The following is a 23,891-nucleotide window of genomic DNA, read 5'->3' on the forward strand; positions in this document are numbered from 1 at the left end:
AATCATCCTTTTCTCCAGCATCTCCACACTGCATATACTAACTGCCTTGTTAGTCATTTACTAGCCTTCTCAGTTATCAGACTGACTGCTGTGGTATCATTTTGGCAATTCAAATATGCCAAAGAGAAGTTGTAAAGTGCTTCCTTTAAGTGAAAAGGTGAGTACACTACAATATTTTGAGAGAGACCACATTCACATAACTTTTATTACAGTATGTTACAATTGTTCTATTTTAGTTACTGTTGCTAATCTCTTATTTGCCCAATTTGTAAATTAACCTTTACCATAGGTATGTATATATAGGGGGAAAAACAGTATATACAGGGTTCGGTACTATCTGCGATTTCAGGCATCTACTGGGGATCTTAGGACGCATCCCCATGGATAAGGTGGGACTACTGTACTACTGAAATAACAAATCTTGTCCTGCATGCACACTTTTGTTTATCTATACAAGGTCAGAATTTTCTGAGACACATGCTGTAAAGGTTCTCCCCCACGCCTTTCACTTTTACATACAGTTTAATGTAGTACAGACCTCTGCTTATTATTCTCTTTGCCCATGTTTTTTTTTTTTTTAACCAGAATACAATGTTACATTTTAGCTTTCTACAAAACCATTTTTTGAACAAAATGGCTCCCAAATGCATTGGGAGGGTTCATCCCACTTTCTATTTGCCAAATGACTGGCAAAATACCAAGGCCTGATGGTGCAGCTGCTACCATGTTCTCAGTTACTTCAGGAATTTTTAGAGTTTATTGGAGTAACGTGAGAGTTTATACAATTATCTACAGTATGTCATGACTAATACATGCACATTACTAATATTACAAGTTTGCTACTTGGGCTTACTTTTTCCATTAAGAATATGCCGATGTTATGTTAATTATCATGGGAATACATAGTATATCACGTTTTCACCTTTGAGCAAAAACTTTAGAATCCATTAAGTTCATATTTCTTAACTCACACATTAGACAATGGGTCAGTTTTATTACCTATTTTGCCTTCAACCCAGTCCACGTATGAGTCAAACTAAATCGTTTTCATTACATCACTCACCTAGTCAAAAACTGCCAATGGTTTTTCTCTGCAGCCTGGTATTGAAGTCACTCCATTTTCTGGACCCATTTTTCTGCTTTCTCTCTTACTAGTGAACAGATCCCAAAAGTCACTTGTACCTCCTTATCTTTGCACTTTATACATTCTCTACACCCAGAATCTCTTCTCATATCAAAATCCTACTCACCTGTTAAGACCTAAGAGTCCTTGGTTGAACCTACCTTGACTAGTCTAACTGTTTCTACTCTTTTGGTACTTTTTTCTCAATCATCTTTTTTTAATGTCTGTACATACCATCTGTCAATGATACTGCAAGCTCCTAGAAGACAGAGGTCCTTGAGCATGTAATTTAACTCTTCCCTCTATATTAGATTATATCTTTTTAAAATTGGAAGTGTTAAATTAAACGATCTCTAGGACTGCTTTTGGTTCTAAAATTTTGCACATTTCTTTCACCTCCTATTGTATTTTATATTGTATACTGTAATTATCTGATAAATATTTCTGCCCACCTGATTTTACCAATACTTATAAAATTACTGGCTAGTGGAAATTATAAAATTCCACTGGCTAGTGGATAATACTCTAACTATTGCAATTTCCAGATGGCAAACAGAAAGTGCTGCCAGTGTAATCAAGTAGCCATAATTAGTAAGCTATATATTAATTAATTCATTCATTCATTCATTTTCTCATTCAACAAACATTAATTAAACATCAGAGCATGGTATCATGCCAAACAACACAGAGATGACTGACCTGGCCCCTGCCCTCAAGAAACTCACAATCCAATGGGAGAGATAGGAAAACAAAAGCACTACTTATAATGAAGATTGCTAAAGAGAGGCACAAACAATACTATAGAAATATATGAAAGAAACACCTAACAGTGGCTGTGAAGTAGAGGAGGCTCAAGAAAATGTTTCCAAGACAGGTGACGATTAAACTGAATCCTGAAGGACAAGAAGTAGTCAGCATTTCAGGGAGAGTAACAAGTACAAAAGTGTGAGGATAAGAGAACATGGTCATAATTGTGATTTTATAATCTCCATTTAAGTCACTGGAAAGGGATACAGGTAACAACCTAGAAGGTACTTGGGGCCCACAAAGAAAGAACAACCATTTATACCTAAGGGCAGCATCTCAGCTTGATGGAGCTAGAGACCAACTTTCCTCTTCCTCCTTACAGCTATGATTGAATGCAACTAAACAGTACCAAGGGGGACACACTAGGCTTTATAAGGCCTTTCCACAGCTCTTTAGAAGAACAAAGAGAGTGAGCGGATACTGTGACAGCCTCTGAGAATGAAGGTAGGACTCTCACTTGTTCACCACTGCATCCTCAGCACCTGGGTTAGAAGCTGCTCCCTAATTTTTCTAGAATGAAATTGAATAAAGTACCTCATGCCCTCTCATCATAAAAATAGTGCTGACCTACAAAGTAAGGCTAATTAAAGCCAGCAAGTCTTCTTTATCTGACGATAAAGAGGATTTCATCTTTAAAACAGGTAGATATATGCATACCTAACCCACATGCAGTCACTTGGAGCTATTCTAAACCATTTAGGAGTCTAAACCATTTTGGACACTAACTTAAGCAGAAAATCAAACTATTGTGAAGTAATAATTCATGGGTATTTTGTAATTCATTTTTTTTAAATCAATGAATGAAAAATCAATATTCACATTATTCTGGATCCTCTTTTTTAAATGGTGTGATACTTTCTCTCATTTTGAATGGCTCTCTTAAACCAGACCAATTTGTTTTGCCTTAAATGAGCAAATTTCTAACCCCTTTCCACATAGCCCAGTATCACGATAGCTTAATAAACAAAATTAGCAGTGAAAAAAAAGCAGTATCATAATATAGGCCCTAAAATTCCTAAATCAAGAATCCATTTTATTTTAACTCCACAGCACCTGATTCCTTCACTCCAGGTGATGTGAACTCTTAATCTCCATGATAAAGATGTGCTTCCTCAAAGAATTATGAATAGAATTGCCATATGACCCAGCAATCCCTCTTCTGGGTATCTACCCAAAAAATCTGAAAACATTTAGAGATAAAGACACGTGTGCTCCAATGTTCATTGCAGCTTTGTTTACGGTGGCCAAGACATGGAAACAACCAAAATGTCCTTCGATAGATGAATGGATAAAGAAGTTGTGGTATATATACACAATGGAATACTATTCGGCAGTAAGAAAAGATGATATAGGAACATTTGTGACAACATGGATGGATCTTGAGAGAGTAATGCTGAGCGAAACAAGTCAGACAGAAAAAGCAGAGAACCATGTGATTTCACTGATATGTGGTATATAAACCAAAAACAACAAAAGAACAAGACAAACAAATGAGAAACAGAAACTCATAGACACAGACAATAGTTTAGTGGTTGCCAGAGGGTAACGGGGGGGGGTGGGGGTGGGAGATGAGGGTAAGGGGGATCGAATATATGGTGATGGAAGGAGAACTGACTCTGGGTGGTGAACACACAATGGGATTTATAGATGATGTAATACAGCATTGTACACCTGAAATCTATGTAATTTTACTAACAATTGTCACCCCAATAAATTTAATTAAAAAAAAAAAAAAAAAAGATGTGCTTCCACCTAATTAATATAAAGGTACACTTCGTCTTCTTCTAGTGACAGCAGTGCCATCTTGTCTGAGCCTATCCTATCCACTAACTGTGCAATCACCACCATACACTTGCCACACATGACAAGCAGAGGATCCATGTAAGCAAATAAAAAATATACTTAAGAGTCACAGTAAATCATTTTTAGTGAATCAAGTCACTTTTAACTTCAAATGAAACTACTTTGGCCCCTGAATATAAACGCAACTCAAGAATATACTAAGCACAGAAAAATACTGAGAAAGTATAAAATAACATTTCAAAATCATTCTGAAGGAAAATGTAGGTGAAATCAAAAGTAGCAAGTAACCAATCCAAGATTAGCTCATTTTAAGGCACCTATGTTCCTTAAGACATCTAATTATGTCCAAAGATCATTTTTAATAAAATTTTTAATAATAAAATTTTTAATAATAGCCATTCTTTCCCCCTGAAAGATAACACTGACTCTAATTACTGTAGTGAAGACTGGGAACAGCCTGCTCTCTCCGTGCCACACACACAGATTCTCAGTTTGGTAACTCCCACCAGACACAAATGTAGTCATCACTATAACAACTGACTATATTTTGGTAAAGTCTAGGTGGCTGAAAAATCTTTACAGATTTTTTTCAAAAAATTTGAATTATTCCCTAATATCTGTACACAATGTGACAGAATACATTTTATAAGACATTTTCCATAACACAACACCTCAGCCAAAAAAACGTGTTGCTTTTATCAAAATCATCTGTCTACTAATAACCTATGTCAGCTTTAGAAATATTTTAAAATGTCAGTGTGTACAGAAAATTTCTCAGGCATCTCTGGCTCTGGCCCACACTAGAAGCATGCATAGACCAGGCGGTAGCCATTTACACTAGTGGGTTTAGCAGTTTTGTTTAATATACAAGTCTGGCTTAGTTATGTAGTACTAATATCCATATGCTTGTGATAAAAACATAATGATCAAAGTTATATAATCAATTTGGATTGAAAATTCAAAATTAGATAAATACATAATCCTTTGAAATATTAGCCATCAAACAAAATAAAATTAAAAGAAGGTGTTTCACAGCAATTTGGAGCTAGACTGCAAAAAATAGAAAAAGATCTGAGTTACACTGAGAAGGGACCTATGAACATTATGTAGGGAGGCAATGGTACCAACAGGTACACTAGTTCCATCCCCTTTTTGGCCACATTTCTTACAAAACACATATTTCTGGTTTTTGAAGTGATGAAAGTATTCTAAAATTGTGGCGATGTTTACACAATGCTGTGAATATACTAAAAAATACACTTTAAATGGGTGAATTGTATGATAGGGGAATTATAGCTCAATAAAGTTGTTACATTTTTAAAAAAAAAACATATCTATGAAATAAAATATTATACACAAAAACAGAGCCCTGATTGGCTGTCAACATAAAGGATTCTCAATTTGATTTACCCTCAAAGTTTTTTTTTCCAGTTTCAAATTAACACCTGTAAACACATGCAACAAACACACACATATGTACACATGTATGGGCATTAAAATATTCAAAATAATTTCCTTGCTTTTCAATAAGAATCTCACTTCAAAACTGCCTTGTTCAAAATATCTTGTCAACTCTTTTTTTCTTTGAGGTATAATGAACATCTCGCCAACTTTAACACCCTACTCTGATCATTCTGCTGTATTTCTCCAGAATATTTTCTAATGTGCCTTTTTCAGCAATCATGCTCTCTTATATAATGTCCCCTATCATAGATAAACTAAAAGAAGGTGTTATAATTAAAAAGCACACACCCTAGAACTAGATTGCATGGATTTTAATGTTAGCTAGCTCTTCTACTTATCAGAGGTGTAGCCTTGGGGAAGTTATCTAACTTCTCTGTGCCTTGGCTTCCTCATCTGTAAAATGGGGATAATAGTCCCTACCTCATAGCATTTGTACATCATTTAAATGTGTTAATACATATAAGGCACTTAGAATGGTGCCAGACTCATGGAGAGTGCTATGATAATTTATTAATTACTTATTGGTATTAGTATTAGCATTGGCTGGTAACACGTTGCTTTGTGATCTGTTGCCCTTGCTAGGGCTATTTCAGGGCAGTGGTTCATTTTCACCCCCTAGTAGAGTGCTTTACATACAATTACTCAATAAATACTTGCCAGTGAATATTTAAAGATAACCACACCTACATGATGCCAAAAGTACTTAGTAAGTCCAAAACGCATTTTGATAAGTAACAAATTGTGCAAGAAGATGTACAGTTATACAGCTATAATGATTGCTGTCTCCACTACTGAAGTTTTGTTTCACCCCAATTGAAGACTAGAGATATGAAAGGATCCTTTGACCTAAAGAACCTTTTGTGTCATTAGTGCAAAAGCACTGGGTAAGAAACCAAGGGCACAAAATTCTGCTCCTACCTCCACCTCAATGTGTCCTGCAAATCACTTAACCTCACTGTGCATAGTCCACTGAAGTAAATAAAATAAGGCTAAATAACCATGCTTCCAAAGAAAGTTGCTCTATAATAAAGGGCATTACCTTTAACATTTGAGCTCATGACCTGAGGGTAGAATTAAGTCTAATTTTCCTAAAACTACTTTTGAATGTTGTATTTTCATGTTCATATGATGCTGATAATGACTATCTATAAATGCAGGTAATGCTGCTAATAATATATCTCATTAGTGTGGTGACCTAGGCTTTTCAAGTACTTGAATGTATTTATTATAATAGTCATCACAAAACACTGAATATACACTATATGAACAATATTTCCTATCTTTTCCCTTCTGTGTACCTACACAATTCCATAACCAAGTCGGCTACCCAAGGATCATCTGTCTCATCATTTGTATGGCATTGGAACAAAAGGAAAACACTGGAACATGGATGAACAGGAATACTATCTTCATGTAATTCCTCAAAAGGTTAAAGGAGCCCTCCAACACTAAAGCTATTCTGAATAACCTATTTGGACTTATCCATTCATTTATCAAAGCTGCTATTGAACTTTTATCATATCTAAGATATTGTTTGATTTAATTCTATAGATAAGTACAATAAAAACTTCAGATAGCTATAACAACTCACTATCTATAGAAGACATTCTTCAAACACAATTAATTCAGTGGCTGAATTATTACAAGTACTTCAATATTTCCATCTTTTTGGACTTGAAATCTGGAACAGAGATAAATCAGAAAAATGTATGTCCACTTCAATTATCAGACCACCAGAAGTTTTCATGATTCAAAGACAAAATTGAGAGTATATCAAAATGGCGGCGTGAGGTGAGCCTCTGGAAATCTCCCCTGGAATGTACAACAAAACGAACAACAATAACTCCACAAAGGACTCCCTGCACAGCACACAGGCAAGACGAAGAGTCCCACAACTAAATTCACCTAAAGGTGGGCAAATCGCACCAGCGTGGGACGAGGGAAAGGAGAAGGGCGGAGATGGAGCGGCGCAGGCACAGGACACAGACCTAGCTCAGTGGTTGGAGCTGCCTGCATCCCGGAACTACCACAGCTGCGGGAGAAGGAACAACTCGGACAGCTAGGGCTCCACTTATGGCCCACAGGGCTGAGGAGACAGCATATACCACGGCTGAACCCAACGCTCACGGCAGAGACCTCGGAGAAAAGACTAAGGGAAGAGGCTGCAAACGGTGGTTTCAGCCCTCACAGCTGCAGAGAACAGAAGGCTTAGGCACTGAAACTAGCTGCCCCCTCCCTACCCTACCAAAGCTCGCCCCGCTCCACCTGCCCAGTGCTAGAAGTGGACCAGTAGCAGTGTCACATCAAAAGAACAGAATATTTGCTGTTCTGTGAACTGTGGTCCACAGACACAATTTGGCAGCCCAACTAGTTCCCACAAAGGGAGGGAGCTATGGAAGCAGGACCAGCTGTGGTGGTGGTCGCAGCCATTGATCTGAGCCACCTCTCACAACTCACCCCACCCCTGACCCCACCGATCTGGGCAGATCCCTGCAGCAGTAAACAGAAACTGCTGAAACACACGGGCTCTGAATCTGGTGCAGGAAGAGGTTTAGAACATCAAAAGCTCTCAGCATACCCACACGGACACTTGGCCCTGTGACCCAGGTGAACTGTTAACAGAGGAGAAGCCCGTCTCCCAGGGAATCCGCTCACTGTGTGAGAAGCTCGAATACTGCAGAGAAAACATAACACTACGGTGTAGGAGAGAAAAAAACCCTGCAGTTGGAGAGAAAATAAAACAGTCTACCAACAAGCACTGGAAAACAAAAGAAAGACCTCTTCCTATCAATCGTTGCAGAAGCCACTCCGGTAGATGTCTAGGAAGAGAAATAATAAATCAGCAATTGTCACGAATAACCAAAGAAACAAGACAACTCAGAAGGAAAGTGAAAAGTCTTCAGAAAAGGAAATTAAAGATATGGAAATATGTGATTTAAATGACAGAGAATTCAAGATTGCAGTTCTGAAAAAACTCAACAGGATGCAAGAACACACAGAAAGGCAGTTTAATAAACTCAAAAACACAATCAAAGAATAACATGAGCATTTTACCAAAGAGATAGAAATTTTAAAAAAAGAACCAAATAGAATTGCTGGAGATTAAGAGCTCAATAGAAGAAATTAAGAATGAAATGACCAGCTTAGGTAGTAGAGTTGACCAGCTGGAGGAAAGAATCAGTGACATCGAAGATAGAAACCTGGAAATGACACGGATGGAAAAAGAAAGAGACTTGAGACCTAAAAGAAATGAAAGAACTCTACAAGAACTTTCTGACTCCATCAGAAAGAGCAATATAAGAATAATGGTCATACCAGAAGGCGAAGAAAGAGAGACGGGAACAGAGAATATATTCAAACAAATTGTCGATGAGAACTTCCCAAACTTGTGGACAGAACTGGATCCTCGAATCCAAGAAGCAAATAGAACACCTAATTACCTCAATCCCAACAGGCCTTCTCCAAGGCACATTGTATTGAAGCTGTCTAAAATCAACGACAAAGAAAGAATCCTCAAGGCAGCCAGGGAAAAGAAGACGGTAACCTACAAAGGAAAGCCCATTAGATTATCATCAGATTTTTCAGCAGAAACTCTACAAGCCAGGAGGAGTGGAACCAAATATTCAAACTATTGAAAGAGAGAAATTATGAGCCAAGAATAATATATCCAGCAAAGATATCCTTTAGATATGAAGGAGGAATAAAGACCTTTCCAGACATACAGAAGCTGAGGAATTTTCTAATACGACCTGCACTACAAGAAATACTAAAGGAGGCTATTTGACCACCATCAACAGGGACAATTTGTGGCAACCAAAACATAAAAAGGGGAGAGTAAAGGCCTGAACGGAATATGGGAATGGAGAAAGTAAGCGTGCTGAAGAAAATGGAATACTCTAAATATCAAACTTTCTTTTACATAAACTTAAGGGTAACCACTCAAAAAAATCCAGAACTGAAATATATACTGTAATAAAAGCAGAAACAGAGCGAAACATCATAGAATACCACCACACAGAAATAATAGACAACAACACAAAGGCAAAGAAACAATGGAGACACAGCCTTACCAGAAAACTAAAGATAGAATGACAGGAAATCCTCACATATCAATAATCACCCTAAATGTAAATGGACTGAACTCACCAATAAAAAGGCACAGAGTAGCAGATTGGATCAAAAATCTAAACCCAACCATATGCTGTCTCCAAGAGACACATCTCAGCTACAAGGACAAGCATAGACTCAAAGTGAAAGGGTGGAAATTGACACTCCAAGCAAATGGTACCCAGAGAAAATCAGGTGTAGCCATAATGATATCAGATGAAACAGACTTCAGGGTGAAAAAGATAACAAGAGACAAAGATGGACATTTCATAATGGTAAAGGGGACTCATGCAACAAGAAGACATAACAGTCATCAATATTTATGCCACCAATCAGGGAGCACGGAAATGTACCAAGCAACTCCTAACAGAACAAAATGGAGAAATTGACCAAAACACAATTATACTAGGGGACTTAAATACATCATTGACAGCTATGGATAGATCATCCAAACAGAAAATAACTAACGAAAAAGCAGCCCTAAATGAAACATTAGATGAAATGGACATAATTGACATTTATAGAGCACTTCATCCTAAAACATCAGACTATACATTCTTTTCTAGTGTACATGGAACATTCTCAAGGATAGACCATATATTGGGACATAAAATCACACTTAGCAAATTTAAGAAGATTGAAATCATACCAAGAATATTCTCTGATCACAAGGCTTTGAAATTGGACATCAACAGGAAAAAGCAGGAAAAAACACAAATACATGGAGATTAAACAACATACTTTTAAGAAATGACTGGGTCAAAGAAGAAATTAGAGGAGAGATCAAAACATACATAGCAACAAATGACAATGAAAATACATCCTACCAAAATTTTTGGGATGCAGCGAAAGCAGTTTTAAGAGGGAAATTTATATCATTACAGGCCTATCTCAAGAAACAAGAAAATCCCAAATAAATAACCTCATGTTACACCTTAAAGAACTAGAAAAAGAAGAACAAGTAAAACCCAAGGTCAGCAGAAGAAAGGAAATAACAAAAATCAGAGCAGAACTAAATGAAATAGAGAACAAAAGACAATAGAAAAAATTAATGTGACAAAGAGCTGGTTCTTTGAAAAGATTAACAAAATTGACAAACCCTTGGCTAGACTCACTAAGATAAAAGAGAGAAGACACTAATTAACAAAATCAGAAATGAAAAAGGGAAGTTATCACGGACACCACAGAAATACAAAGGATCATCCAAGAATACTATGAAGGACTATATGCCACCAAATTCAATAACCTAGAAGAAATGGACAAGTTCTTAGAAACATATAGCCTTCAAGGCTGAACCATGAAGAACTGGAAAATCTAAACAGACCGATCACCAGTAACGAAATTGAATCAGTCATCCAAAACCTTCCCAAAAGCAAAAGTCCGGGACCAGATGGCTTCACTAGTGAATTCTACCAAACCTTCAAAGAGGATCTAATACCAATCCTGCTCAAACTCTTCCAAAAATTGAAGAAGAGACAGTACTCCCTAACTCATTTTATGAGGCCAACATTACCCTGATACCAAAACCTGGTAAGGACAACACAAAAAAAAACTACAGACCAATATCTCTGATGAATACAGATGCAAAAATCCTAAACAAAATTCTAGCAAATCGAATACAACAATGCATTAAAAGATTATTCATCACGACCAAGTGGGGTTCATCCCGGGGCACAAGGATGGTTCAACATCCATAAATCCATCAATGTGATACATCACAAAATAAAGGACAAAAATCATATGATTATATCAATTGATGCAGAAAAAGCATTTGACAAGATACAACATCCATTTATGATTAAAACACTTAATAAAATAGGTATAGAAGGAAAATACCTTAACATAATAAAGGCCATATATGACAAGCCCTCAGCTAATCTCATAATTAATGGTGAAAAACTGAAGCCCTTTGCTCTATGTTCAGGAACACGACAGGGCTGTCCCCTATCACCTCTGCTTTTCAACATAGTGTTGGAAGTCCTTGCCAGAGCAATCAGGCAAGAGAAAGAAATAAAAGGCATCAAATTGGGAATGAAGAAGTTAAATTATCACTCTTTGCAGATGACATGATGCTATATATAGAAAACCCTAAAGACTCCACCAAAAAGCTATTAGAAACAATCAAGGAATACAGTAAAGTTGCTGGCTACAAAATCAACATACAAAAGTCCATTGCATTCCTATATACTAACAATGAAATCTCAGAGAAAGAAATAAAAAAAAAATTCCTTTTGCAATTGCAGCAAAAAGAATAAAATACCTAGGAATAAACTTAACCAAGGATGTGAAAGACCTATATGCTGAAAACTATAAGACATTTTTGAAAGAAATTGAAGAAGACACAAAGAAATGGAAAGACATTCCGTGCTCATGGGCTTGAAGAATCAACATAGTTAAGTTGACCGTATTACCCAAAGCAATATACAGATTTAATGCAATCCCCATCAAATCCCAATGCCATTTTTTAAAAAGAAATAGAACAAAATATCATCAGATTTGTATGGCACCACAAAAGACCCCGAATAGCCAAAGCAATCTTAAGAAAAAAGAACAATACTGGAGGTATCACACTCCCTGACTTTGGCTTGTACTACAGGGCTACAATAATCAAAACAGCATGGTATTGGCAGAAAAACAGACACATAGACCAATGGAATAGAATTGAGAACCCAGAAATAAAACCACATAAATATGGACAGATAATTTTTGACAAAGAAGCTAAAAACATACAATGGAGAAAGACAGCCTCTTCAATAAATGGTGCTGGGAGAATTGGATAGCCACGTGCCAAAGAATGAAACTGGACTGCTATCTGTCACCATGTACCAAAGTTAATTCAAAATGGATCAAAGACTTAAGCATAAGACCTGACACAACAAACTGCATAGAAGAAAACATGGGTACTAAACTTATGGACCTTGGATTCAAAGAGCATTTTATGAATTTGACTCCAAAGGCAATGGAAGTAAAGCTAAAATAAACGAATGGGACTATATGACCTTAAAAGCTGCTGCACAGCAAAAGAAACCATCGACAAAATACAGAAGCACCCAACTGAATGGGAGAAGATTTTTTCGAACAGTGCCTCCGATAAATGGCTAATATCTGAAATATACAAGGAACTCATGCAACTCAAGGACAAAAAAGCAAACAACCCACTTGAAAAATGGGCAGACGACCTGAAGAGACATTTCTCCAAAGAGGGCATACAAATGGCAAATAGACATATGAAAAAATGGTCAACATCATTAATCATCAGAGAAATGCAAATCAAAACCACAATGAGATATCACCTCACCCCAGTCAGAATGGCTATCATCAACAAGACAAATAGTAACAAGTGTTGGAGAGGCTGTGGAGAAAAAGGAACCCTCATACACTGTTGGTGGGAATGCAGACTGGTGCAGCCATTATGGAAGGCAGTGTGGAGGTTCCTCAAAAATTACGAATAGAATTACCATATGACCCAGCAATCCCTCTCCTGGGTATCTACCCAAAAATCTGAAAACATTTATACATAAAGACACGTGTGCTCCAATGTTCATTGCAGCTTTGTTTATCGTGGCCAAGACATGGAAACAACCAAAATGTCCTTCGATAGATGAATGGATAAAGAAGTTGTGGTATATATACACAATGGAATACTATTCAAGGTAAGAAAAGATGATATAGGAACATTTGTGACAACATGGATGGATCTTGAAAGAGTAATGCTGAGCGAAATAAGTCAGACAGAAAAAGCAGAGAACCATGTGATTTCACTGATACGTGGTATATAAACCAAAAACAACAAAAGAACAAGACAAACAAATGAGAAACAAAAACTCATAGACACAGACAATAGTTTAGTGGTTACCAGAGGGTAAAGGGGGAGGGGGTGGAAGACAAGGGTAAGGTGGATCAAGTATATGGTGATGGAAGGAGAACTGACTCTGGGTGGTGAGCACACAATGGGATTTATAGATGATGTAATACAGAATTGTACACCTGAAATCTATGTAATTTTACTAACCATTGTCTCCCCAATAAACTTAAAAAATAATAATAAAAATAAAGAAATAAATAAAAAAGAAATAAAAAGAAATAAAAGACAAAATTGTTAGTTGTGTGGGCCAGCCCGGTGGCTCAGGCGGTTAGAGTTCCATGCTCCTAACTCCGAAGGCTGCCAGTTCGATTCCCACATGGGCCAGTGGGGTCTCAACCACAAGGTTGCCGGTTCAACTCCTTGAGTCCTGCAAGGGATGGTGAGCAGCGCCCCCTGCAACTAAGATTGCACACGGCACTTTGAGCTGAGCTGCCCCTGAGCTCCTGGATGGCTCAGTTGGTTGGAGTGCATCCTCTCAACCACAAGGTTGCCGGTTCGACTCCCGCAAGGGATGGTGGGCTGTGCCCCCTGCAACTAGAAAATGGCAACTGGACCTGGAGCTGAGCTGCACCCTCCACAACTAAGACTGAAAGGACAACTTGAAGCTAAACAGCACCCTCCACAACTAAGTTTGAAAGGACAACTTCACTTGGAAAAAAGGCCTGGAATTACACACTGTTCCCCAATAAAGTCCTGTCCCCCTTCCCCAACAAAAAAAAAATTGTTAGTTGTGTATATTTTCCTGCATCTCCCTTTCCATTCAAAATGAAGATTAAATTTTAAATTTGTTTAAGCTAAATAGTATCATATTTAAATATACACTGGGCCAACATATTAAAAAATTGATATTTTCCTTGCATTCAATATAATGCCAATTTTAGTAAGTAATAAACCAAGCATTTACCATAAACTTTCTTGCCTGCCAAAAAATTAGCATTACTTCTAAATAGTCTACTCACCATTAAAGAAATACATATTCAAAAAATAGCATTCCAGCTGGAATTAAGGCAATACAAATAAAGATACAATTTTCCCTCACTTCTGGTTCACATAGAAACTCTTACAGTGTTCTCCGAGTTTTAACTAGTTAAGCCACAAATCTACTAAAGGAGTCAATAGTAAGAATAACTACATCTACTATGTAGCTTGAACTATGCTTAGTACTTTACAAGCATTATTTCACTTAATCCTTAAAGCCACCAAATGAGATTGCTTACAGAGGAGGCAAACAAGGTTCAGAGAGGTGAAGAGTTGCCTAAAACCACATTGCCAACAAGAGACAAAGCAGAACTGGAACCCAAGCCTATGATTCCAGGGCCCAAGATTGTAGCTATTACACTCTACTGCCTTCCCACTGAGAAATATTCAAAAGTAGAACACAAAACTGTTAAAATAAAGTGTTCTTTAGAAATGTATGGCCATTTTTAGAAAGTGGGGCCAAGAAGCAAAACTCTACCACTAGGGTTTCCAGGCAGGAATTCCCACCCGTTCTCAGGAATTTTTTTCGCTTTCCCGTTCCCGAATCCTGAGAAAAGTTTGGTCGGGAAATCGGGAAAATAAGCTCCTTGAACCCAGGTTGTTGGTAGTATTGGCCGTCACTTTATGGAAGCAATTCATCATGGAGAAGAGAAAACAGTTTATATCTCGGGAAAGGGAAAGGGAAAGAAACTCCTGAGAAAGGGCGGGAATTCCGCCTGGAATCCCTATCTACAACTCTCTTATCCCCTTTTACTGAATAGGCTGTAAAAGCACTTCACACATAGACTATAAAGACCATTCCTTAATCACCCCTCTATACCCACATCCTTATGAGTTTTGGGCAGTAAGACAATTATACAACAATGTCAGGCCCTGTGAACTGTGCCTGGAGTGGGACAGCAACAATGAAAGTGGGGCATACATAACAAAAATCTGTTGAAAAATTCAGTGTTTGACTTACTGTATTTACTTCCACCCTCTTTCTTTGCTTGCCTTTCTCTTCACCTTCCTCATTTGGAGCAAATCAGATCATTGCTTTGTAACAGGCATTCCTCCAATGTTCTGCTTGAAATTTTTCAAATCACCTCAAACTCTAGAAATCTCAAAGCACATAATCTTTGACAACTTGCCTCTACTATTAAATATTCCAGTGACCAGCAATTAACAAAGCAATTTGTATAATGACTGTGTTATAAACAAAAGCAACTTCAAAGTTAGTAAAAGTTAACTTTAATCGGTGACACAGGTAAATGTGAATAGAACAAGGCAAACCTTTGACCCCATCAATTGTGCTGCTTTAAGTTCATGGTCACTGTGTTCTAACAAGCTCTCTTTTGAAGATTATCAGTCCCTTGGCAGGTCCTTCCCTATCAGTTTTGGCTGTTACCCACAAACACGAAGAACTCTGTTAAGATTCAACAAATTTTAACATTTAGACCATTATCAAGCAACCAGTGCATTCCCTTGAACTGAAAATTAGGCAACATAGGGGGAAAATTTAATGTCTATTATTTTTCCATAGGTCATCATGGGAATTTAAGACTATGAGAATATGTGGGTATTTGACTAAAGGAACAGGCTCAAACAGCACTCTGTGGCCCCAGTGTTTTTCAAAGTCACAGCAGGGTTACCACAGCTGCCCTTGCAAGCAGAGACTTTCTCTGAACTATTAGGTTTTACCTCATATCTTCATATGAATATTGCATTCAAAAGCACAATGTACAGGCATACCTCATTTTATTGCACTTTGCTCTGTTGCGCTTTGCAGATATTGCATTTTTTTTAACAAATTGAAGATTTGTGGCAACCCTGCATCAAGTGAGTTTATCTACACCATTTTTCCAACAGGCTTAGATGATGGTTAGCATGTTTTAGCAATAAATTATTTTTAAATTAAGGTATGTAGTGTTTTAGACATGCTATTGCACACTTAATAGACTACAGTATAGTGTAAACATACTTTTATATGCACTGGGAAACCAAAAAATTCATGTGACTCACTCTATTGCAATATTCACTTTATTGCAGGGGTCTGGAACCAAATCTACAATATCTCCAAGGTATGCCTGTCTCTGAATTTGTATAAATATTGCTAAATATCTTAAATTAGTTACCAGTGAATGTTCTCTTAAACCTTTGTATAAGATAGGTGCTTCAAGAAAACACAGCTGCTTTATTTTGCAGCTCCTGGGGCACACTATATGCCACCACCCTGCTCACCCAGTGTGCTCCAGTTTGAAGGAAAGAGCACTAGACAGAAATTATATTTGTTTAAATGACAGTAATTCCTGCAATATAATAGGTACTTAATAAATATTTGTTGACTGAATTGGCAGAATAGTTTCAAGGACTAATTTTCAACTGTAAGAACATTGCAAGAAAATCTTTTGAGAGATAATTATGCTCAAACCCATAAAAGGAAAAGGAAAAAAACATACCAATTATGTTTTATAAATATTGATAAAGGAGAAAATGAAAAAAACATATGTTGCTTAGATTAGTTGGAAAGGCTGTCAGAATGTCATATAGGAATAATACTGCAGGGGGTGGGGAATGGTTAGAGCAATCGAAAACCAATTCCATATAGTAGACACTAACACAAGTTTTCAATTGTTTCTTGTGTTTTCCTTTGTACGTTTTTAATATTAATGATTTCAAGCTTCCAGAGGAAAATAAAGAACTGTAATGAACACTCATGTCCCCGTGTAACCACGCATGATGCCGGAACTACTGAAGGCCAGGAACCATGCCTCATTTGTTTTATTTCTATACACATGAGGAGTTTAATAAATGTTTAGCAACTGCAAAGAATAAGTGTCTAATCACATTAAATTCTTAACTGAATCCTCCCCCAACCCCTCAAAAAGACTCACCCTAAAGAAGCAGATCTTGGTTTAAGTAACACAAGAAAAACAAAAAACAAATACTTTTAATGGTACTAGATGAAAGAGTATTGATTACCAGAGGGTAAGGGGGGTGGGGGGTGGGGGGTGGGAGATGAGGGTAAGGGGGATCAAATATATGGTGATGGAAGGAGAACTGACTCTGGGTGGTGAACACACAATGGGATTTATAGATGATGTAATACAGAGTTGTACACCTGAAATCTATGTAATTTTACTAACAATTGTCACCCCAATAAATTTGAAAAATAAATTTAAAAAAAAAGAGTATTGAAAGACCTGGGTCTTGGGGGGTGGCCAGTTAGCTCAGTTGGTTAGAGCGTGGTGCTAATAACACCCAGTTTGCCAGTTTGATCCCCACATGGGCCACTGTGAGCTGCGCCCTCCTTGATAGGAAGGAAGGAAGGAAGGAAGGCCAACCTGGGTCTTGGCTCATTTCAACCATGTGACCCAGCCATATCTTTTTTCCTATGACAAAATGATGCTTATTCAGCCAGTCCTCTATTCAGAGTTGTTGCATGGATAAACCAGCACGTATTTACATGGTAACTAATATAAGCAAGGTATTAAGAAGCATGAAACAGTCTATTTACCTCCCTAATCATCACCAACAGCATCAACTTACTATGTGCAATGCCCTGGTGCCAGATGTGTTTCCAAATTCAGAAATGTCCAGCCTTTTGGATAGGTAATAACCTGCATATTCTATACATTATGTAATACTCCAGTAGGGCCTGAGGCACTGCCCCATAAACATATTACTAATTCTATAGCAAAACCAAATAAAGATTAACATTAAACAGAATAAAGACTATAACTACCCTCACATCAGTTCAAGTCAGATGTTCATCACCTGAGTTTTGGCTCCTAACTTACCAAATGAAAATTTTATAAGTTTTTAGAGTTTTTGAAATTTAAAAACTGTGATCAGCAAATTGTAGACCTAACTCATTTAATCCTCATTTTACCTCTTAGGATACTAAAGTTTTTGAAATTTAAAAATTGCAATCAACAAATTGTAGACCTAACTCATTTAATCCTATTTAATCCTTATAGTAAGTACCCTAAGAGGTAAGTTCTATTATTCCTATTTTACAGATGAAAAATATGAGGTAGAGAGAGGTTAACTAACTCACCCAGTGTCCCACAGCTAGTAAGTCTCCTAGCCAGAACTGGATCCCAGGAAGCCTAGCTCCAGAATTGTGCTCTTAACTATGCTCTATGACCATTCTTAAAAACCACTTGAGAACACCAAACATGTGAAAAGTAAAACAGTATTAAACAATTTAAGGATCCAAAACAATAATAGGAGGTACAACACAAGGCAGCATTTATTCATTATTCAACAACGATTCATAGGGGGTCATACCATGTACCAGGTGCTCAGGATACAAGAATGCGCAAATCAGACAAGGTCCAGATCGCCTTCATGGAGCTGGAGACCAGTGGAGAGATGGCCAGGTGTCAAATGAACATACAGCAGGTCCTCGAATAACATCATTTTGTTCAATGTCGTTTCATTATACCGGTGATGAGATACTGAAGGAACTTAACCCTTGTTTTATCAATTAGCCGATGGTAAAATTGGTTTCATTATATCATTTCACTTAAAGTTGCAGAACCTATAGCCAATGTTAAGCGAGGACTTACTGCAATTATGATACACATGACAAGTGTGACTGCTGTTCACGTTCAGAGATCAGGTCTTGGTGATGGCATAATAGGACGTGGAATTTGAACTGTTCCTTGACTAGTGTTGGGATTTGCAATGACAGAAAGGAACGTGAAGGGCTTTGCAAATGGATGATGGCATGGCATCCATTCAACAAGCAGTTACTGTGCACCTACACCTACTCTATGCCAAGAATAATGGTAAGACAAAAGTTCCCAACTGGAAAAAACTCCATTTAAACCAATAGAGGATTTGTGTAAGAGGATAATAAGGACATGTAGGACAGTAGGCCTGAGTCAAATCATGCAGAATCCTTGAGTGCTAAGTTAAGGAGTTAGAACTAGGTCCTGCAGGAGTCAATGAAGGTTATTTTGCAGTTTAATACTCCACGATATTAGGATTCACCCCTACAGAATGTCAATGACTGCCTGCATTCCTATTGGGGGCCAAATAGACCTCAAAGCTGGATTGCTTTCGAGAAAGGGCTCAGGACAACAAAATAAATGCCAAGTCTAAATTCATTTAAATATCAAGAAATAGAGTAGCCCTGATCTCTCAAAGAATAAAGGTGTGGCAATTTAAAAATGTTGGAGAAGACAACAGCTAAAGGAAAATGGCAAACTCCTCCCAAAATCCCAAAGGCCATTTCTAAAACCTAAATTATTCCTTTATATGCCAAAACTTTCTAGGAAACACATTTCTGTGAGAAAACATTCTTTGAAAAACAAATTATTAAGTTGAACAATTATCTGATTTTTAATAAAGTTCGTGACAACTTACCTCAGCACACAGGTGAGTGTGTGACAGTGGAAAGTACTCACCTCTGAGTTCCCATTTCCCTATCCCCTATCTAAACAGAATAGAGGACTACATATATATGAAGCATACATATCAAACAACGTTTTTCATTCTCAGGTCTTAACTTAAACAACTGAGTAGGTAGATATTCTGTTTATCTCTGCAAAACAAATCTCTAGCTCCACTTTTTTTTTTCAGTCAGTGACCTTCCACAGAAAAGTAGTTAACAAAGACTCTTCAATGGCTTCCCATTGTTCTGAGAATCAAACCCAAATTCTTTCTGAGAATCTCCAAGCCCAGCATTATCTATTATCTGACAAGCTCTCTAACATCTTTAACCACTCCCCGCCACCCACCCAGCTCACTAGGCTCCAGCCATACTGGCTTGCTTTCAGTTCCTCAAATACCCCAAGTTTGTCTTTCTGCCTCAAAGCCTTAGCTCTTGTTCTCTCTGCTCTTCACAAGGTAGGCTCATTCTTTTTTCTCTTTCAGGTCTTTTTTCTCTTTCAAAGGTCACCTTCACTGAGAGGCCTTTCCTGACCACCGCAGTAGCTAATTAGTCCCTTCCCAGTTCTCCATTATCGTACTTTGCTACTCATTTCCTTCATTTTTCTTACTGCAATCTCTAAGGATCTTCCTTCTTTTACTAGTTTATTGTCTATATTGTTTGGTGGAATATAGACCACTGTGAAACTCCACAAGAGCAAAGAACATTCCTTGTAAGAGTTATCATTGTGCCTAATACAGCAGCATGACAAATAGAAGGGGTTCAAAAGATCTTGTAAAATAAATTACTAAATGAACAATATATTCAAAGGCTGATTGCTATGAATGTCAGTAATTTGAAAAAGCCTTTCCCCCCCTAATTTTGAGATGTTTCCTCTGGAGCTATTCCTTTTTCCATGCTCTTTTTACATTTTCTGAAATCTGATAATGACTGACAAATTATTGTGTTATTTCACTGCAATAAAAATAGATCAGTTTCAACCAATGGATTTACGGGAAAAAAGTACTTTGAGGGGGTTGTAGTAGTTTATTCAACATCAATAAAATCAAACAATTTGAAAATTGGTTAGTCTCATTTCACTACTGTAAGTCAAATTACATGGAAGAAAAGTAATTTAAAATGCAAAGAAAATGAAAAAAAGAAGAGAATTCAATACTCAACTGCAGTTATGTTTAGTATCATCAGAAACATCCAGCCTGATAACTTCTAGGTGTACCAGATGGGTTATGAAATACATATTGAAACATATTGAAAAGATTCAGATCAAAATGCTTATAATAAACTCACATCCACATTTCACCCCCCCAAAACATAATGAGTTCACATTAGTGGCAGTCTTAGCTGAGACTTAGTATGAATAATAATAAAAGGGAAAAACAGCATGATATAAACTATTTTTCTTGAAACAGCTTGCAAGTTTTTATATCTTTCCAGAATAGGTTGCCAAGAAAATTACAGATTTAGAAGGGTGGCCCTATTAGTATAAATCCCCTTTCCCTACCATAGTCCATTTTTTAATAGAACTAAAGTGAAATCAAAAATTTTCTAAATGAATAAGGGAAACTACATATCACCTGCAAACCATCTAACTAAATTGATAATCAACATCTTTTACTGTTCCTGTAAAAACCACTTTCTTCAGAACATCAACTTAAAACTCCATATAGTCACACCACATTTTTCAAATTGTGCTTATAAAAATACAGATAAAACACCTTAGGAAATTGAAGCTTTTATTTATCTGTTTTCAAAATGCATCATTTGATGTTGCAGCAGAAACTACATTCATGGTCTCACTGACAAAAAAAGTGCTACCAGGACAGTGAAATTTGGGGTTATCTTCATTCACAACTTGGTTTCTTCTGAGATTACTACCAATTAGCACACACTATGTCAACAGCAATATCTAGTCACACATCAAGCAAACAGTTCTATCACTGTTAAGTAATAGGATATTAAGAAGAACTGGCAGTTAAGGGAGCTACTTTTTTATATGTACAATGATGTAATCACTGCTTAATTATTTCATTTTTCTCAGCTTTCCAATTTGAGCACTAGCTATAGCCATCTCCAAAAACACAACCACAAAACATCAGCATGTGCTAGTTCACTATGTACCTCCAATTTCAGGTTCTCCATTCTATTTTCTTCAGGGCAACTGTATAGGGATAAGGTGATATTGCTGACAGAAAAAGTGGTGCTATGGGAAATCAACTTAAGCAAATTAATCTCCAATCCACAGAAAAGTAGTCTCTTTTTTAAATGCATTTTTTTAATGCCGTTTCTTGAAGGTTTGTGCAAATATGGAATCTAATGTAAGAAACTGTGGCTTCTTAAAAAAAAAAAAAAAAAGGCAGGTGCCTATCCAACAGGGACTCTTTTAAACCCCAGAGTCTCTCAGTTACCATACAATATGCTTAGTAACCAGCCTATGTTAACGTAAGTGACTGACCCCAAACCACTAGAGTCCTCTGACTACCATACATTAAAACCACGAACATCCCAGTTTGCAGATGGAGAGATGGAGCCAGGCATCAAAAGTCAATCATCAATCTCTCTCCTCTCCCTCCCTCCCTCCTCCCTCCCTCCCTCACCTCACCTCACCTCCCCCCCCCCCCGTCTCTCTCCCTCCCCCATCTCTCCCTTTCTCTGTCTCCCCCTGTCTCCCTCTCTGCCCACCCCCCACCAGGCCTGCTCAGCAGCGGGGGAAGAATCAGATTTAGGGCCATGTTCTAGGATTACATACAAACATGCAAACATTTTAAGTGGGTATGGTTCTTGGACTAAGTTACTGAAACCTAGAAAGAAGCTTTTAAGTTCCTTAGCTGATACTTACTAGAGGATCATTTCCATCACTTGCAGTAAACTGTAGGCTGTTAGACTGCAAGAAAATCATCAGTCAACTGTGATTAAACTAAAGAAGCCAAGACATAAAGAGATGAAGACATTCAGAGCAGAGTTAAAAGCTTGGAGAAAGAGGAGAGTGCTCCTGAGTAGGGAGCCAGTAGCCAAGCCTCCCAAGTTATACGATTCTGAGGAACGGATGAGTTGGGAGGCACAAAGCAGAAACTGTTAGAGGGCAAGCGACAGTGGGGACCAGACGGACTGAGAGACCCCAAACTGTCAGGGCAGCGACAGCGACGCCTGAACTAGACGATCTTGGAGGGATAACAAAGAAGCAAAGGAAATTGCGTTCTGGGGTCCTAAAAGAACCCAGGCGTCTGGCAAAGCCAGCTAGTCCGGGAAGTAGGGATGAGAAGGTGCAGAGATGAGGACGAGGAGTAGCACGCGACAGAAAGAGGGGGGGCATGCAAAGAGCGAAGCTAGGTCCCTGTCCGTCTGCCCCTGGTACAGATCCCAACTCCTTACCGGTCACAGGCTCGTCTCGCCGAGTCCCAGACGTGGGGAGGCGGCCGATGGAGCCCCTACAACTTCAGGACTGCCTCACCTTGTTAGCCGCGTCCCAGCGTCCCGCTGCCTGTCCACCAGCTGCTGCGCTCCGAGGGCCAAAAAGCGAGTCGCGCGGCGCAGCCCCGGCTCCCTCTTGCTACAGGGAACCGGTTCCCGCACCTCCTCACCCCCAGCTCGCTCTGGTCACTTCGCCCTGTCCTCGCGCAGGCGGAAAGCGCGGACCCTAAACCCGAACGTCGCTCCAGTTATTTTCAAAAGTCCGTGTTCCGGGCTTACCCGGAATAGGAGCGGAGCCGCGGCGGCCGCAGCGGCAGCGCCTCCGCCTGACCTCACCGAGGGGTGTGGGGAGAGGCAGGCGGCGGGAGCCCGGTTAAGGAGCGGAGGGGGGAAGAAGGGGAGGGCGCGCGGATGGGGGAAACATGGCGGCGGGGGTGGCTCTGGCGGCGCCTGCGCGGGAGACGAAGGAGCTGGGGCTAGGACCGTGCGGAGGGTCCGAGCACAACTTCTCCGCCTTAGCTGTGAGTGGCGAGGTGGGCCAGGAGAGGAGGTGACTGCTAAGTGGCCCTCAAGTCTCTGAAACCAGAGCTCTCGCGTTGGAGCACACATGGCTTCTAGTGCCCTGGAGGCAAGGGGAGGTGACACTGTCAAGTGTCCAGGAACTGCAGTCCTGCTTAGCCACTCCAACAGGAGGCCCCCGCCTGTGTCTCCTGCCTATGCCTCTTACCAGCCTTTACCACAGCCCCCATATTCACGGAGGGTCTGGACACACGGTGTGTTTCACCTCGGTGGGGCACGCACCTCAAAATAAACCTGACCCAGGCTCCCACATAACTGTTAATCACTCCTGAAGTGCGATGAGCGCTTCATCTCTCTCCTCCATGCCACACTACAGAGTATTAACAAAGAGGAAGAATAACAACAAATACAGCAGTTTAACGTTTTACTGAGTGTTT

The 23,891-nt window shown here is 38.7% G+C and overlaps 1 protein-coding gene across 3 annotated transcripts in view; it reads right to left on the reverse strand.

The window, feature by feature from the left end:
- The window catches only part of KLHL13 (kelch like family member 13), a 283,984-nt gene extending 260,647 nt beyond the window's left edge, over positions 1 to 23,337 (reverse strand). For 2 of the 3 annotated variants that reach the window (XM_074323708.1, XM_074323706.1), the window contains exon 1: positions 22,897 to 23,337. The gene's annotated coding sequence lies outside the window, so the exon portion shown is untranslated. The remainder of the gene's footprint in view (positions 1 to 22,896) is intronic. The other variant, XM_074323707.1, reaches the window with a different exon arrangement.
- Positions 23,338 to 23,891: the final 554 nt, after the last annotated feature.

The sequence above is a fragment of the Rhinolophus sinicus genome, chromosome X (genome assembly GCF_036562045.2).
Source record: "Rhinolophus sinicus isolate RSC01 chromosome X, ASM3656204v1, whole genome shotgun sequence".
NCBI classification, from domain to species: domain Eukaryota; kingdom Metazoa; phylum Chordata; class Mammalia; order Chiroptera; family Rhinolophidae; genus Rhinolophus; species Rhinolophus sinicus.